Source organism: Phalangium opilio, unplaced genomic scaffold (genome assembly GCF_054372755.1).
Source record: "Phalangium opilio isolate 3A_F unplaced genomic scaffold, DU_Popi_V2 ptg000078l_1, whole genome shotgun sequence".
Classification (NCBI taxonomy): domain Eukaryota; kingdom Metazoa; phylum Arthropoda; class Arachnida; order Opiliones; family Phalangiidae; genus Phalangium; species Phalangium opilio.
This window is the reverse complement of record NW_028324186.1, coordinates 3,711,216-3,728,656: the sequence shown is the minus strand read 5'-3', so window position 1 is coordinate 3,728,656 and position 17,441 is coordinate 3,711,216. Positions and strand designations below refer to the sequence as shown.

At 38.3% G+C, this 17,441-nt stretch overlaps 4 non-coding genes across 4 annotated transcripts; all 4 read right to left on the bottom strand.

Annotated features, from left to right (window-relative positions):
* Positions 1–12,021: 12,021 nt before the first annotated feature.
* Positions 12,022–12,094, bottom strand: TRNAP-AGG (transfer RNA proline (anticodon AGG)). Its single transcript has one exon. It is a non-coding gene; the product is annotated as a tRNA-Pro (tRNA).
* A 248-nt stretch (positions 12,095–12,342) lies between these two features.
* On the bottom strand, positions 12,343–12,414 carry TRNAP-AGG (transfer RNA proline (anticodon AGG)). Its single transcript has one exon. It is a non-coding gene; the product is annotated as a tRNA-Pro (tRNA).
* A 249-nt stretch (positions 12,415–12,663) lies between these two features.
* On the bottom strand, positions 12,664–12,735 carry TRNAP-AGG (transfer RNA proline (anticodon AGG)). The gene has a single exon. It is a non-coding gene; the product is annotated as a tRNA-Pro (tRNA).
* Positions 12,736–13,142: 407 nt separating this feature from the next.
* On the bottom strand, positions 13,143–13,214 carry TRNAP-AGG (transfer RNA proline (anticodon AGG)). The gene has a single exon. It is a non-coding gene; the product is annotated as a tRNA-Pro (tRNA).
* Between the last annotated feature and the right edge of the window lie 4,227 nt (positions 13,215–17,441).

Genomic DNA, 17,441 nt, shown 5'->3' with positions numbered 1-17,441 from the left:
AATATTCTCCGAATTTTGTTCAACTTGACATTTGGGGCATTTGGTAACGTTTCGTGACTTTGACCAAAAAAGATCTTTTAGAGCCTTAGAGTAATCGGCTTCCATTTCTTGGCTTAGTGTCGTCAAAAGGACCATCAAAAATTCACTGGCGTCTTGTTGATCGTTTTGCGTAAAATGATTTCCGACAGCCATTCTCAGTTCCAACCCTTTACGACTGAAACTTCCTTGAGAACTCTCGATGTCGTTTATCGTGTTATGGAGGCAACGTAAAACTGGTTTTTCAACGAATGATCCATGGTAAGATTTAACCAATTCTCTTAATTCCGGCACTAATAAGAGTAGTTGCAAAACGCTATTAGAATAGCACGTTACTTGGTCATCGTTAGCTAAACCCTTCAAGGACAAACTATCCGAACTATCTTGGGCTTTCCTTTTCTTCTTCGGTGTTTCTGCACATCTCTCTTCCTCGCCTTCTAAAAGGCTTTTAGATAGTGTAGGCGCACTTCTTTTGCCACCTCGACTTTCCTTCGACTCCGTTATTTCCAAAAGAGGCAGATCTGGCCTAAATTTTTTGCGAAGCCTGTTATACTCCATAATGGCTCGTCTATCCGCCTTAATTTTAGTCGGATCGAACTGTAATAGATGGAGTCCGGCCTAGGACGTCACTCTCGATAAAGCCACATACGCCATGCCCGTTCCGAATAAATTCGGACCCAAATCCATAATGGCGCATTTTAAACTCATGCCTTGGCTTTTGTGTATCGTAATAGTGTACGGCAGGATGACGGGAAACTGGGAGCGCTTAATGTAAATGTTTGCCATGAGCAAAAATTTGACGCAAATTTTCTCAACTAAAAAGTCAGTGTTAGCGTCGTCGTTATTCGGTTCGCGATCTACTCTTAGAAAAATCCCAGTAACGTTTCCTTGTTCGTCCTTCTTGAACCCAGTTACGAAACCCATCGTACCATTTACAACGCCTTTTTCAAAACTGATATTCCTTCTGACCATTATTCGGCAGCCAACGCAAAGAACTAACTCGCTCTCCAAACCGCCTGTTTTGGACGGTTCGTTTTGTAGCCCTTGCAGTCTCCTGAGAATGTTTTTATTCATTTTTCTGCCATAGTCAGCGAGTCTATCCTGACAAGGAATGACTTCAACTTTCTCGCCGTTTTTTCGCAGCATATCAAAGTTGAATTTTACGCACATGGCTAATTTAGGCATCAAACAAATTGGGTGAAACCCTTCATTGGACAGCCACCTCGATGTTTTTTCCTCTAGCAACCAATCTAGTTCCTAAGGTTGCAACATCAGCTTCGGAAATATTTCCAATTCTAACTCTGCTTTGAATGTCGCCGTAACTTTGGTCGTTGGCTTGTCTAACATTTTGCGTTAGTTCATCTTATTTAAAAAACTTCCAAAGATCACTTCCTCCGATGCAGTTGAATCCAATTCTGGCTTCTTCGGAAGTGATTTTGATAAACGCGGGATTTCCTTGAACCGGAGGCAATTGAAAAAAGTCTCCTAAAACAAGAATAAATACAACTCCACCAAATGGTTGGTTCATTTCCCAAAATTCGTTCAGCCTCAAATGAACGTGAGTCAGTAAAACCGATGACACCATAGAAATTCATCAAATAATTAACAGTTTTAAATTACCCAAAGTTTCTTTCATAATGCTTATATTCTCACAACTCAGGGAATGGTATTCGGCGATACGCCCATGATCTACCGGCAACATTAGTAATCTGTGTAACGTTACGCCATTAACATTCAACGCTGCCAAACCCGTTGGCGCGGCAATGGCCACGCTAGCAGGATTTTGAAAGCGTCGCCTTACAGCGCTGGCGAGTGTCGATAAGAAACGATTTGCCAGTTCCACCAGGTCCCGACACAGAAAGGCACTTGTTTCTAGATTTTTCTCCCTCTTGGGAGAAGTGATTCATGATCTGACCATAAATTCTCTTTTGATCCGAGTTTAGTGACGCCACATTGTCAACATCAGTCTCGAAATTCATTTCCATGGCAGCTTCCACATCAGCCATCGCGTGTTCGGTTTCGATAACAATTTCTTTCCCTTGCAGCGCATTTTCATCGTCCTCACTTTCTGCCTCCGAAATTATGGTTTCTGGCTCTTTCGCCTTTTTAGAAACCTCCCGTTTCTTTTCAACTTCTTTGGAAACCGAGAGTTTCTCGTGATATTCTCTCATGTCCTTCAACACCGAAAGCGAGTTTTCGAAAGCATCGGCGTATGTTTCAAAATCGCCCAATAGCTCAGTTTCAGCACGCCACGGTTTGAATAGGATCAATAGAGCGTGACAATACTGTTCTTTCTCCTCTATCGGGTCGTGAATAAAGTGCTCTATTATGTAGGGCTTAATGCTCTTTCTCATGAAACCCAGATTGTTTTTCAACTGGATTACATTCGCATTTTTCTCGACACCCTCAGAGCGCATCGCATAATCGTAAAACTGACCAAATTCCCGCAAACTAAGATTTTCCAAGCTGTCAGGACGATTCGGATATTTGTCGTCGACGAACCCTTTTTGGCAAGTGTCCTTGCTTTCGGGGTCAGTTTCCCTCAAACAATCGAGTTCCTTCGAGTTCCTTGTAACCTTTCAAAACTCTCGATCGGTTTTCTTTCAAGTTAGTGTTTATAAATTTAGTGCTGTCAGACTTGTTGTAAAGGTCTTGGCCCAGCATCATATCGAGAGCTTCATAAATTCCTATTTGCTTGCACGTCAAAGATTTCAATCTATAGGCAAATAATTTTTTGGACAAACTTTCGTTGGTCAACTAAGCATAAGTTTGGTCCATGTCAGCCCAGTCTCCCTTTGTCACGTACGCAGTGACATTGTTTGCCACTATTTCCGATTTGTCAGCGACAAATTGCAAATCCATATTGGCTTTTGAAGCCAAAAGAAGCGTGGGATTATAATCATTTATTAACTCTTCGTGCTGTTTTCTCGGCAAGTCGTACAGTCGTTTCTGCACCTTTTTCATTTTACGGTGACCAGTAACTGATCTAAAAGGTGGTTGGACGTTCACCGGATGAGTAGAGTAATGATCGTACAGATCATTGGCTTCGCCTTCAGAAAGTTTTCGCAACAAAACCTCGGGTTGTGTTATAATTGCGTAGTCATCTGCTGCATAGGTCAACTGATTTTCACCCTGAAGGCTCATATTTGAAGCGTTTTGGTCAACTTGCATGTCATGACTGCAATCCACTGGAAGCGCAGCGGAACCACGTAGCACCGCGTCACAGCCATCGTTGATCAGCGGAAGTGGATCTGCAACGCTCGGTAATTCATTGGAAATCAATGAATTTTCCCCGCCATCGATATTTTGCGTCCCACAAATACAATCCTCGTTCATTACCGAAATATCAATGTGTTTGTAAAAAGGATTAATTTTTTTCAGCACATTGAACGCTTTCAACACTTTCTAGGCAAACAACCTGCTGCCAAACCTTTTTGTCCGCGGTGGGAACGCCATTCACCAAGATATGCAGTTCGTGATTTTTGGGCAACGTCTTGGGAATCATCTTCAATTTTTTTTCCACTGGTATTGGAAGATAAATTACTCTTCCCTTTAAAGCTTTAACCGTACCAAACTTCACGTTGGAATTGGTTTTAGTGCCTAACCGCACCACAGTGTGGAAGGGCTTCACAAGCTGAATTAAAACTTTTTCGAACATGTTTAAATTGGTGACATCTGGCGGAGGATTGTCAACCGCCAAGTTGTTCAGAAAACATCTAATGGGAACTTTACCCTTTCCCAAATCCGTATCGCAGTAACGACATAGAAGCATGTCCGCTTCTCTAGCGTCCGAATTATTAATTATCCAGCCAGCTCTTAAAATCAGATAGGCCTCGTTATCAAAAATAGCACTGTTTACTAGTTTTTCTACAGCTCTTAAATCAGTTTTTTTCAGTAATCTAAAACAGCAGTCGCAGGGCGTGTCGTGAAACTCGTTGGTGTTTAGCAAATTGATTCTCGTAAAGACTGAAAATTTCACTTTCATCGAGACTCGGCCGAGGAGCGTTAACGCTTATTGTAGGAGCATCGTTTTGTTCCTTATTCAAATTTTTTCCACGTGTGACAAGGATTTTTCTCAATTCCGCCATGACATTCGTCAGAGAATCGTAATCACCACGTTCAATTTCAGTTGAAATTTTAGTTAACGCGTTGAGCAAGGCTTTGACTTGATACATCTTATTCAGAATAGTTCTAATTCCGGAATAATGAGGAGCCAATTCAGCGAAAGAACGCAAATAACTTTGGCATTCTTCGCTATCAGCGCAGTAAGAGGTGTGTCCTAGGAACGGAACTATTCTCACCACTACTTCGTCCCCATCTGGTGGTATAAACACGTTTGATTTTTTGCAAAATTCTTTTCTTAATTCGCAAAGGTCGAAATCAGACTCAAAAATTTTAGTCAAAGATTTTTCATTAGCATTGGCAACTGTGTTTATGAAAGCTAGTACTTTTGCAATGGCTCGAGTTCGAACATTACAAATATCACTGCATTCCCAGTATACAGTTTTGTTTTGGGTTTCAATAAACCCCCCTTCATTGATCACAAAATCTGCTTTCGGATTCTTCTCTTCAGTTTCAACAATTTTGAAAAGATTCGTAACAATTCCCGACTCATTAACTCGTTCTACGTTACTAGTCTCGTTATTGTTTTTTATGTCAACGAAATTTCCCATTTCGTCAACAAACAATTCTTTAGTCGAATTCGTAACACGGTCTCTCAGAACTTTTCGTACACGACCATTAGAATCCAATTGAAAAATTTTGCCGTAATGTGACTCATCGCCAGTTTTCAATATTTTACCATTATTCCAATCAGATAATAGGAAGTTTCATGGAAATAGGCCTCTTTCATGCTACTGTGAAGCTTTTTCCCACCCACAACTTCTGCCAAATTGTCAGGATCAATGGACCCAATTTCTTTGATTTTCTTGACAAAATCCTTAAATTCACTAACAATGGCCGTTAGTTGGGCGTGATAAGCGGAATACAATTGCCTTTTCAAATGCAATATTCTACCAGCTAGCACTTGGCATTTTAGCTTGTGAGAGATGGACTTTGTGCGTCTATTTTTGGTCTCGGTGTCAAAAGACTTTGACGCCGCCAATCTTTCAGTGAGACGTTTTACTAAAAACCTTTTATAGCTTTCGGCTATAATTTTTTTGTTTTTCGTTTTGAAAATTCCCGCATTGAGGAGCTTTTTCGCAAAACCAAATTTATCTACTTTAGTTGGTTTATGTTTGGGTTTTAATTTTTTTGAACGGAAACCCACATTAGTGGTGCGACCTGGTGCCATGGCCCTTTTACCACCTTTTGCTGTACCATGCGCAAGTTTATGCTGAACATGGCTATTTGCTTTTCTTTTCTGCAAATTATCTTTGTTTTTCAAATAACATTCCTTATTCTTAACTCGCTTAGCTTTCTTTTTTGCAAAGCTTTACTATTAACTAACAGTTGCAATTTACTTTGCGCTCTTTCTTTTTGCTTTGCTAAGCATCTACATTGCATGCTGGGAAATAAGGTTTTTTTCATATGCCCCCTGCGCATGCGCGAGCGGTGTATTTTTTTAAGTCAGAAAGACTAGAGTAAAATGGACGTAGTTCAGGATATAGTTTTTATAGTCCCATTTCAAAATAAAAATTCTAGATTTGGTAAGACGAGTGCTTGGAGGGTAAATTTAACATTAGTTTCAATTGCAAAACTTCAAGCACTATACAGACTAAAGAATCTATACCACTCTTGGCCTCTTGGGACTTATATTTTGAATGGGCCAAGGCTTAGTAATGTATATACTAACTAGTGCAAAGCTTATATGTTTAGAGCTTGACACAATATCGTGAACCACCTTTCACACTCATTTTGATATTATCTTAATTAAATTAGACCGGTCACTGATAATATGATGCTCAATTTATAATAACTACTTGGAAAGACGCTAAGCCTAGGTCTGAAAACATTCAAAATTGATGAAGCAGACGATTGTTAGCCTATGTTCCCAATAAAAATATATTATTTTACTCTCTAGATAGCACCAGCATCGTAACAAGTTTCACCCCTCTTGCAGCCCCCTTTATGAAAAAAACCTTTTCGGCCTCGCGCGACAGGCCAACTTGTTTAGTTTATTTCATGGTCTATTATAAAAAGTATATTGCACACAATCCAGCCAAAGGTGTTAAAGGCTCTAGCATATTTATACCATAGATATATATACGGGTCTAGATACACTTCCCCTCTGTTAGGCCCTTTAAAAAATGCGGAGGTGAGAACTAGCAGTCGACGCTTTATGGCGGGGGAATTAGATCCAAACGCCATCTATTGAGAGTTTCAAGAAACAAAAAACGAAAAATTCGAATATGGAAAGCGCGGGAAATTCGAATATTAATTAATTAAATAAATAAAACAAACTAAGATGAAGAAGACTTGATTCACTAGAACAATGATTTTAAGACTTCGACAATAAAATCAACTATTTTGGTTTGAAGCAACAGGTTTTTATTTACAAAATGATTTACTTACGAACAGAATAAGAGGACCTCCCCTTCAGATTAGGAAATAGTTTTACTTTGAACAAACATTCGCTTAAATCTCTTTAAATATCAACTGTTATTGCAAAGCATCAGCACGCCCGCTGGCATAAGTTATTTATCCAATTTTTTAGCTTTCAAAGTTCAGCGATAGATGGCGCACTAGGTATCTTCCCCCGGGAAAATCGCGTCGACTGCTAGCTGTCATCTCCGTATTTTCCCCGATTCAGTAGGGTATCTAGACCCGTATATATATATCTATGATTTATACTTGACTTATATACGGTTGCATGGTAGACGACGCGTTGCCGGTTTCACCGGCGGAAACCGGTTCGGTGGGCGTCGAGTCGCCTGTGGTAGTGGTGACACCCCCACCATCACCACCACAATCATCATCAACAACGGCACCACAAGAGGGTGGAACAATGGAGGCGTCATTGTAAATATTTTGTAGGGTTGTAAGTCGGAAAATTTTCCGCGGAACATTTTCAGCTCGGAAAATTTTCCGGAAAATGACCGAGCTATATTTTTCCGGAAAATTTTCCGTATTTTTCCGCTACCGGTTTTTCAATTAAAAAGTTAAAACTTTAAAATTTTTCAATTGCCTTTCTTTTCAAAACATTCATTATTTTATTTTAGGTGAATTCGGAGGGGTAAAAAATTGTCCAAGGGCACAGAGTCTAGTGACCCCTATTCTCTATAGGAAAAGCTCACTCATTTGCTATCGCTTGCATGCATAGGGTTACTGTTTGCTCTTATGACGGTATAAGGCGTTAGAGAGTCGAGACCTAACCGTTAAGAGACCCAAGTGAAACTAACATTATCAGGCATAAAGGATAGTGATCGTCTGCGTCATTGTAAGGGAAACGAGGTGTTTTGTTGTTAATGTTATTAAGTTTGTTAACCCTGTTTAAAGTCACAAATTATGGGAAAATCAACATACTAATATTTGGTGGTACTTTAATAGATCTACTAAAGATGGCAAAATAACTGGAGAATGTTTTAGATCTTTAAAAGTTAGATAAATTGACTCAAAGCTCACATAATTGCTAGTTTTATATTTTTCCGATTAGCGGAAAATTTTCCGCGAGCCGTAAAATTTTCCGCGTTTTATTTTTCCGGAAAATTTACAACCCTAATATTTTGTAAGTACTAAGCCACATTTAAAAAAGTTAACACTTTTATTAAATTGGGGGACAGGAAAAGAAGTTACATTTGGTTTTTTTCATGAATCTTTTGAAAGCCCTAAGTCTTAAATACGTTTACAACCTCAATTCTTTTCTAGAGTTTCAATTAAAAATTTTCGTTGAAGATAATTAATATATATTTCTTATATTTTTGTAGCATGATCACCATATTAATCTTCATTTAATTTTTATGCCACAATTTGTTTTCAATTAAAATTTCATTTAACCAAATAAATTAATTTCATCCATAATTATTCCATTCTTTTTAATTAATTTTAATTCCATTCTTATTAATCCATTTTAGTAAATTTTTATTTCTTTTAACATAAGAAATGGTTTTCGAGCCATTTTTTTTTTATCCTTTGAACCTGAGAAATGCTTTCGGAGCCATTTAGTTATACCTTAAAGCATAGCGCGGCTCCAGTGAATCCCCTACAAATTTGCTTTCCTTACGAACCCCAGTTTTGGCTGGGCAAAGGCAAGAGGCATTTGTGGGCGAGATTTATAAGTGCACTTATAAATCCCGCCCACTAGTCTTTGCCAAGCCAAACCTGGAGTTCAGGAGGAAAGTCGCCTTGTAGGGGATCCACTGGAGCACCGCTATGCTTAAAACTTAAGGAAGTATTAATGGTCCGTTTAAATCAATCCATTTTAATAAAATTTATCCTTTGAACTTAAGAAAACGTTTCCCAGTTATTTCTTTATCCCTTGAATTGAAGACTCATTTTCCCAGCCATGTTGTTATTTTTTTTAAAAATTTAATTAACTTTCCCATCATTATTCCATTCTTTTTGATCCATTTTAATAAATTAATGTTCGTTATAATTAATCCATTTTAATAAATTTTATCCCTTTATCTGAAGAAAAGGTTTACCAGTCATTTCATTACCCCTTGAACATAGGAAATGATTTCCCAACCATTATATCTTTTGAAAAAAATAAACTAACTTTTCCATCCTTATTCCATTCTTTTTGATTCGCAACCATTTAGTTTTCCAATTATCTAAAAAATGGTTGACCCGTTTAAAGCTACAAATATATTTCATAAAGAAATTTTCTTATCCCTTTAACTAATATTAACAGAAATAAACAATTTATACTAATATGAATGGATCATTAATTGCTGTAAGCAAATATTAACAAAGTAAACAATTTCTTTATCAACTCGCGTTAATCAATTTCTTCAATCTTCATAACTCAATGAAATCTCGTCGAGTTTTAAAGCAAATAAATGGTGTGGTTTCGATTAAAAAAACGCCACTAGATGCTCCCAGGGTCGAAAAGGTGTAGCAAACTGGCCTGCTAAGCTCAGTAAAATTAAATTTCCTAAATTATCATGTTTTTTGTAAAAGATCCGAAACTTATTATTTCCTGATTTTAAAAAAATATCTACCTCTTTTTAGTTAAAACAAACGCCACTACATGCTCCCGTAGTCCAAGAGTGGAGTTGACATGGTTTATTTCTTTATTAGTGTGTAAAGGGATTTAATTAGCCTCTATGCCTAATTGCTAATTAAGTCATAATTGTCCAATTGCTAATTCCAATTCAATTAATTGCCAGATAATTAGCACAGCTCTGGTTTGTTTGGTGACAGGGTTTTGTGATTGTGTGATTTAATCAATCATTTATTCTAACAGCAATTTGACAAACAATTTATCTTCGTAGCAGTTATCATTGGCACCTGGTGAGAATTAAAAACCGGCTATAGACGATATTTAAAATTGAATCGCGCGCGCTCAGAGCAGCTCCAGTGCAGACACAGTGCAGAGCAGCCGCTAGGGTGCAGTCAAGGTATTGTCGGTCCCCAGCAAAACATACGAGAAGAGTGTTAAATTTAAAAATTAAATCTAAACTTATGATAGGGTTTAAGAAATAAATTGTAAATGCCTGCTGTTTGTTGCGTTCCCTTGTGTACCCAGCGAGGGTATAAAAAGGTTTTGGCAGATGGATCAGTAACAAAAGTAAATAAATAAACCCAACCGAGGCTTAGACCGTCAAGATCGCGATAACACGGGCACGTTAAACTGATAAAATTTGAAATCATTATGTTAAAAATTGAATACCTGTAGCGAAAACCGATGATTTAATATGCAATAATACCGCTAAAAAAGAAATCGAACCCCTAAACTAATTTGTATAATTTATAATTAATCTCAAAGTTTAATATACTGCCATAGACTTTACATTAGCTCCATTTTTTTTTGACTGCACCCCTCCCCGACAGAGTACGCTAAGTTCTCAGTGCAGCTCGCGCGCAATTTTAAATATTGTCTATTGCTTATTGTTTTCTTGGGCAATGTTAAAATAATCATTATATAAATAAACTGGTCATCGTTTAATTTTTTCTTAGGTAACTTAAATATAAGCACTAAAAAGAAATAATTACAAATTTAATAGTTACCCAACAAAAATGATTGGAAGAGTTCGAATAAAAAATATTAATTGGTTTTTTGACAGGGTTTAGTGATCGTGTGATCTATCGATTAATTTTCCAGCAATTTAAACGAACAAAATGATCTACGTAGCACCAGTTAAGAAACCTGGTAACGAACCCTTATGCGTAGAGTTTGCATTAATCTACTTTAAACAACAAACATTTATTTAATTTAGCAAAAAATTAATACTAATCAGCGGTTATCGTTGGCCGGTAACACACCTAAAGACGAACCCCACACGGCCAATTGGTCTTCTAACTACAACAACCAGCTGACACTGACAGCAGACAGCTGTCTTGAACTTTTGACCGATACTTACTAAAATCAATGAATTTATAAATTATCGGCTAAAACCTAACTTTAAATTCTTTTGAAATAAATTATAATTAAGTTTTATTTACGAAAAAAAATAAAATTAGACCTAATTAGCCCCTTCTTTTACATGAAAAGTGAAAATATTTCCCTTAAGGCTCAAGCTCGAGCGATAGGCAGAGCGGACCATGGAGCGGACGACGTATTGTCTATACAAAAAAATGTCTATAGCTGTATATCTCCTACTTACCGTACTACCTACAGCCGAAAACTACCATTGCTAAGACCGAGGCTTAGCAATAATAAATGAAATTCATTTCATAAATTATTGACTAAATCGTACCCTTAAATTTTTTTTGTATTGAATCAAAATAAAGTATTACTTACGAAAATTATTAAAATCAGATCTTTTAAAGCTCAACAACGTTCTCAAAGTCAAACATATCGTTTCTCCCTCTATACATAGTTTTCATACCTACGTCGTAAATGACGTGGGCTGCATAACGTCAGTCAAAGCATGATTAAAAACCATGAAATTTGGCACTTAAACTTAATTTTTCTCAAAAACTTTAAAAATGGTCCTAGAAAAAGGTTTAAATTTTGATATAAAACCGTTCCCAAACGTAATAAACGTATATTTCATTGCAAAGGGTTTGCGACAAAATGGGTGAAATGGAGAAAAACTCCATGTTATTTCTATGGGAAAATTTAACTTTTTCACAAAAAGGGCTGAATCATTTTATGCAAATGAAAACCACCCTTAGCAACTTTATTTTCTATAAAAGAAACTAATGGAGGGATCTCTTTGCAATTTTAACCACATATTCAGGGTCCGAATTTTAGTTCAGTGGAATATTTTTCAAAACAATTAATACAATACAAAAAAAACTACATCCAAACAAAAAACCCTCCTTTTACATTAAGAGCAGTATGAGGTCTTATCTAAGAGAGCTATCGCTCTCCTAGAATACTGAAACATGCTAAACTCGTAGGCCTACCTTGTTGTTAGTTGCATTTAAATAGTCACTAAATTACTTCTGCAAAAACTCGGGTTCGTCCGGGATTTTAACCCGGGACCACTCGCACCCTAAGCGAGTATCATACCCCTGGACCAACGGACAATGTTTGTAACTTACAATGCTCAACTATAGGCCTACCTTGTTGTTAGTTGCATTTAAATAGTCACTAAATTACTTCTGCAAAAACTCGGGTTCGTCCGGGATTTTAACCCGGGACCACTCGCACCCTAAGCGAGTATCATACCCCTAGACCAACGGACTATGTATGATACTGAAACATGCTAGACTCGTAGGCCTACCTTGTTGTTAGTTGCATTTAAATAGTCACTAATTTACTTTTGCAAAAACTCGGGTCCGTTCGGGATTTGAACCCGGGACCACTCGCACCCTAAGCGAGTATCATACCCCTAGACCAACGGACTATGTATGATACTGAAACATGCTAGACTTGTAGGCCTACCTTGTTGTTAGTTGCATTTAAATAGTCACTAATTTACTTTTGCAAAAACTCGGGTCCGTCCGGGATTTGAACCCGGGACCACTCGCACCCTAAGCGAGTATCATACCCCTAGACCAACGGATCATGTGTGTAACTAAATATGCTCAACTCATAGGCCTACCCTGTAGTTAGTTGCATTAACATAGTCACTAATTTACTTCTGCAAAAACTCGGGTTCGTCCGGGATTTTAACCCGGGACCACTCGCAGCCTAAGCGAGTATTATACATCTGGACCAACGGACAATGCTTGTAACTAAAAATGCTCAATTCATATGCCTACCTTGTTGTTAGTTGCCTTTAAATAGTCACAAAATTACTTCTGCATAAACTCGGGTTCGTCCGGGATTTTAACCCGGGACCACTCGCACCCTAAGCGAGTATCATACCCCTAGACCAACGGACCATGTATGATACTGAAACATGCTAAACTCGTAGGCCTACCTTGTTGTTAGTTGCATTTAAATAGTCACTAAATTACTTCTTCAAAAACTCGTGTACGTCCGAGATTTGCACCCGGGACCACTCGCACCCTAAGCGAGTATCATACCCCTAGATCAACGGATCATGTGTGCAACTAAATATGCTCAACTCATAGGCCTACCCTTTAGTAAGTTGCATTAACATAGTCACTAATTTACTTCTGCAAAAACTCGGGTTCGTCCGGGATTTTAACCCGGGACCACTCGCACCCTAAGCGAGTATCATACCCCTAGACCAACGGACCATGTCTGTAACTAAATATGCTCAATTCATATGCCTACCTTGTTTTTAGATGCATTTAAATGGTCACTAAATTACTTCTGCAAAAACTCGGGTACGTCCGAGATTTGCACCCGGGACCACTCGAACCCTAAGCGAGTATCATACCCCTAGACCAACGGATCATGTGTGTAACCAAATATGCTCAACTCATAGGCCTACCCTGTAGTTAGTTGCATTAACATAGTCACTAATTTACTTCTGCAAAAACTCGGGTTCGTCCGGGATTTTAACCCGGGACCACTCGCATCCTAAGCGAGTATCATACCCCTGGACCAACGGACAATGTTTGTAACTAAAAATGCTCAACTATAGGCCTAGCTTGTTGTTAGTTGCATTTAAATAGTCACTAAATTACTTCTGCAAAAACTCGGGTTCGTCCGGGATTTTAACCCGGGACCACTCGCACCCTAAGCGAGTATCATACCCCTAGACCAACGGACCATGTCTGTAACTAAATATGCTCAATTCATATGCCTACCTTGTTGTTAGATGCATTTAAATGGTCACTAAATTACTTCTGCAAAAACTCAGGTTCGTCCTGGATTTGAACTCGGGACCACTCGCAGCCTAACGAGTATCGTACCCCTAGACCAACGGACAATGTTTGTAACCAAAAATGCTCAACTATAGGCCTACCTTGTTGTTAGTTGCATTAAAATGGTCACTAACTTACTTCTTCAAAAACTTGGGTTCGTCCGGGATTTTAACCCGGGACCACTCGCACCCTAAGCGAGTATCATACCCCTAGACCAATGGACCATGTATGATACTGAAACATGCTAAACCGTAGGCCTACCTTGTTGTTAGTTGCATTTAAATAGTCACTAATTTACTTTTGCAAAAACTCGGGTCCTTGCGGGATTTGAACTCGGGACCACTCACACCCTATGCGAGTATCATACTCCTAGACCAACGGACCATGTAAATAACTAAAAATGCTCAATTATAGGCCTACCTTGTTGTTAGTTGCATTTAGATAGTCACTAAATTACTTTTGCAAAAACTCAGGTTCGTCCGAGATTTAAACCCGGGACCACTCGCAGCCTAAGCGAGTATTATACCCCTGGACCAACGTACAATGTTTGTAACTAAAAATGCTCAATTCAATGCCTACCTTGTTGTTAGTTGCATTTAAATAGTCACTAAATTACTTCTGCAAAAACTCGGGTTCGTCCGGGATTTTAACCCGGGAACACTCGCACCCTAAGCGAGTATCATACCCCTTGACCAACGGACCATGTATGATACTGAAACATGCTAAACTCGTAGGCCTACCTTGTTGTTAGTTGCTTTTAAATAGTCACTAATATTGTGATAACCAAGCTGCCATTTACTTCACCAAAAACCCCGTCGAAAACCATCGGACGAAACACATCTATGTCAGATACCACTTTATCCGTGATATCCTCTCCAAAGAGACATTCATTCTGCGCTATGTTTCCTCGAAAGAAAATATAGCAGATATATTCACGAAGGCGTTACCAAAACTTAATTTTGAGAAGTTCGTGCTAATGTTAAAATTAACTGCTTAAAATGTCACAATTAATATTTATTAATGTATATTAACAGTAAGATGTTGACCGAAATGTAATATAGTTAGGGGGAGTTTTGTTGACCTTTGACCTGATAGTGAACTATATTACTAGCCTAGGTGGCGTGACGGCATCTTTTATGACTGGTTCAAAGGTTACCTTTACGCTAATCTGTTATAATACTTATCAGTTGTTTTTTTGCTTCGCTTCTTGCTAGTCGGTTTAATTTTCTTGAGCTGTGAACAACCCCAATTGTATATTATATTTTGATGCCTAATTAAATTAACTCTATGTTTTCTATAAACGAGTTTCATTTACTCAATGTTCACCCTAACCCTAATTAGTCTAACAAAAACTGTATTTTGAATGCGCGAGCTAAAGTAAAGTTTTTCCAATGTAGCAATATTTTGAAGTAAAACATACAATTTTGGAAAAGGGGGAAATTTATTCAGTTGATTTAACTTGATAATAACAAAAACAGGCGCACATTTAGCTGCTTATATAAAAACTTGAAGGTCTTACCTTTGCTGGAAAATTTTGTTGACTTTGCTGGAATATTTTGAAATTGAAGTTAGGCCTAGCAATTTTGAATCGCGCGTGATTTGAAATATTTTAAAATCACGCGCTCCTATAATCACGTGACAAAATGTAAAGGCAACGTGTATGGGTGTGTGTGATATTTTCAAAAGGGATACTAAAAGCTAAAATTTAGATATTTTGTTAATCATATATCATAATGACGCAACGTTCAATTAAAGACACGTCATATCTCGTAAATTATACATATAAGTCACGTGAAGAGTTCCTTTTGTAATTCCAAAACATCGGATGCGAATCCGGACAGACATAGCTAACGATCTCGTAGACAGACGCTATCTCAGAAATAGGCCAAAAAAATTAATATAAATAATATAAAATAATGAAGTTGAACCCCAGGCGTGACCCGAAGTTTAAATACTTGACATCACTGTGAAAACTAAGTACTAATCATACGACTGCGAACAACGATTTCCATTTCAAAGAGAATAGAACTATTCGGTAATGAAGAACAGTCAACCATGAAAATTTCACCGACGCTGCTGTAAAGACCTCGGTCACGGCCAACGAAAGTGTACCTACCTCTCAACTAAGAAAACAAAGAAGGGACACATGATGATACGTTCCGTAAGTTTGTCACTGGTTACTTAGAGCTTGTCATGATGTGACGTAGGTGAAACGTCTAAGATTCTCTGGTGAGGCGCTGTCAAAAATAGGAAAATGGACTGAAATAACGCGTGTAGTCAATTCTGCCGTCGTTCTCGAACTAGCTCTTAGTAAGTCTCTAGTGTTACGAAGTATAGGTAGTGTCATACTTATGAAACACATCTTATAAACTTATGATGATACTTATAGATATATGAGGCGCTTGTACTGTATCCCATTTTGACGTCACCATGGTTCAAGCGTCAAGCTTATTAGAGTACCCACCAACATCGCCTTTGACAGCGACTAACCAGGCGTGTCTTTACGAGAATCTATGACGTTTCACCTACATCACTTCATGACAAGCTCTCAATAACCAGTGACAAACTTATGGAACATATCTTATCAACTTATAGTGCACTACCCGAGCTAATAAGTAATCAGTATGTGTACCAACGGGTAAAATCACATTGACAAAGAAAACAATTTTGTAATTATTATATAATTATATATTATTATTTAGATGTAAGGAATACTCACATTGACAAAGAAAACAATTTGTAATTATTATATAATTATATAATATAATTAATAGTTATCCATTTCGTTAGCTGAAGTGTCATTGAAGAATACTCCCGCGTTAGTAGGCCAATTGGCCACATTTCTGCCAGCGTATCTCTCATATCCCGGTATGTTATGGATATTTTCCCAATCTGCGAATGCTTCGTCAAGTACAAACGTCACGTTTAGATCATGACCAGCACTGCTGACCGCGACAGTCAAATTAGGATCAGGTTCGTATGACCCATCCAGTCCGTGTATAAAATCGTTTTCCATGCCGTAACTCGCGTTCAAAGATTCTCTATCAGAGATGGGAGATTCGAGTGGTCTAAATGGTGTGGGATCATCGTCGGATATATCCAAATTAAGTGAGCGTGGCATCAACCTTCCTTGTGATTGTGCGGGCGAAGATTTGTATCTTATTGCAACTGGAGTATTGGAGTTGTTCATGAAGAGTGTAATGTTTGGCGGGGTCCCGATGTGCGATTGAGCCTCGGAACTGATGTCGTTGATGAAACTCAAGTTGGGTGAATGCACCTTACGTATCGAAGATGGACCCACGGTGGGACTCGAATGGAGCATATTGGGTTTAAAATGTGCACTTGGACTTGAATTCATAGTGCACGCATTGTTTGCAAATGACGTTTGCACACTCGGACTTGAATTCATAGTGCACGCATTGTTTGCAAATGACGTTTGCACACTCGGACTTGAGTTGATGATAAATGTGGTGTTACCAGTTCTGATACCGATGTTGGAAGAAAATCTGGTCATTTCGATAGTTAAGTTTGGTTTTGGGCTATTGAAAGTTAAACTATGTCCTCTGCGTCGTATTCTTCGACGATTTATTGGCGATATTGAGGTCAGGTTGTGATTTATTCGAGAGTTTGATCTTGGTGAGCTGGCAGCTCTCTGTGGTGTTCTGAATGCACCATGTCTCCATACTGGGACACGTGAACCTTCGGGGATGTTCGGGGCGGGATTACCTGTCGAGTTGGCGGACTTCTGAACGCTCCACTTTGCCGAACGTTCCGCGATTGACGAGGAGCTCTTCGTTGACGATTTGGTGGACTCATTGGTATTGTAGATGGCAATAACCGTAATCTACGGCGGTTTTCCAGCGCCAGTGTCGTAGCTCGTTGTAGCCATATAATTGGTGAAATAAATCCATAAAGCTAGATGGGTCTGGAAAAGTACCTTCATCAATTGCGTAGATGAATTCCCTCATTCCACGTAATAGATGTTCTACTTCATCTGATGTTGCTTCGACGTTTACACCAAGCTCTCGTAACTTGGAGATTAATTTCAAGTATTTCTTTTTTTCTAGTTTTCCAATATTTAGAAGGATGAATCTTAAGGCGTTTAAGAATGGTACCCAACATTGTCCGATAAA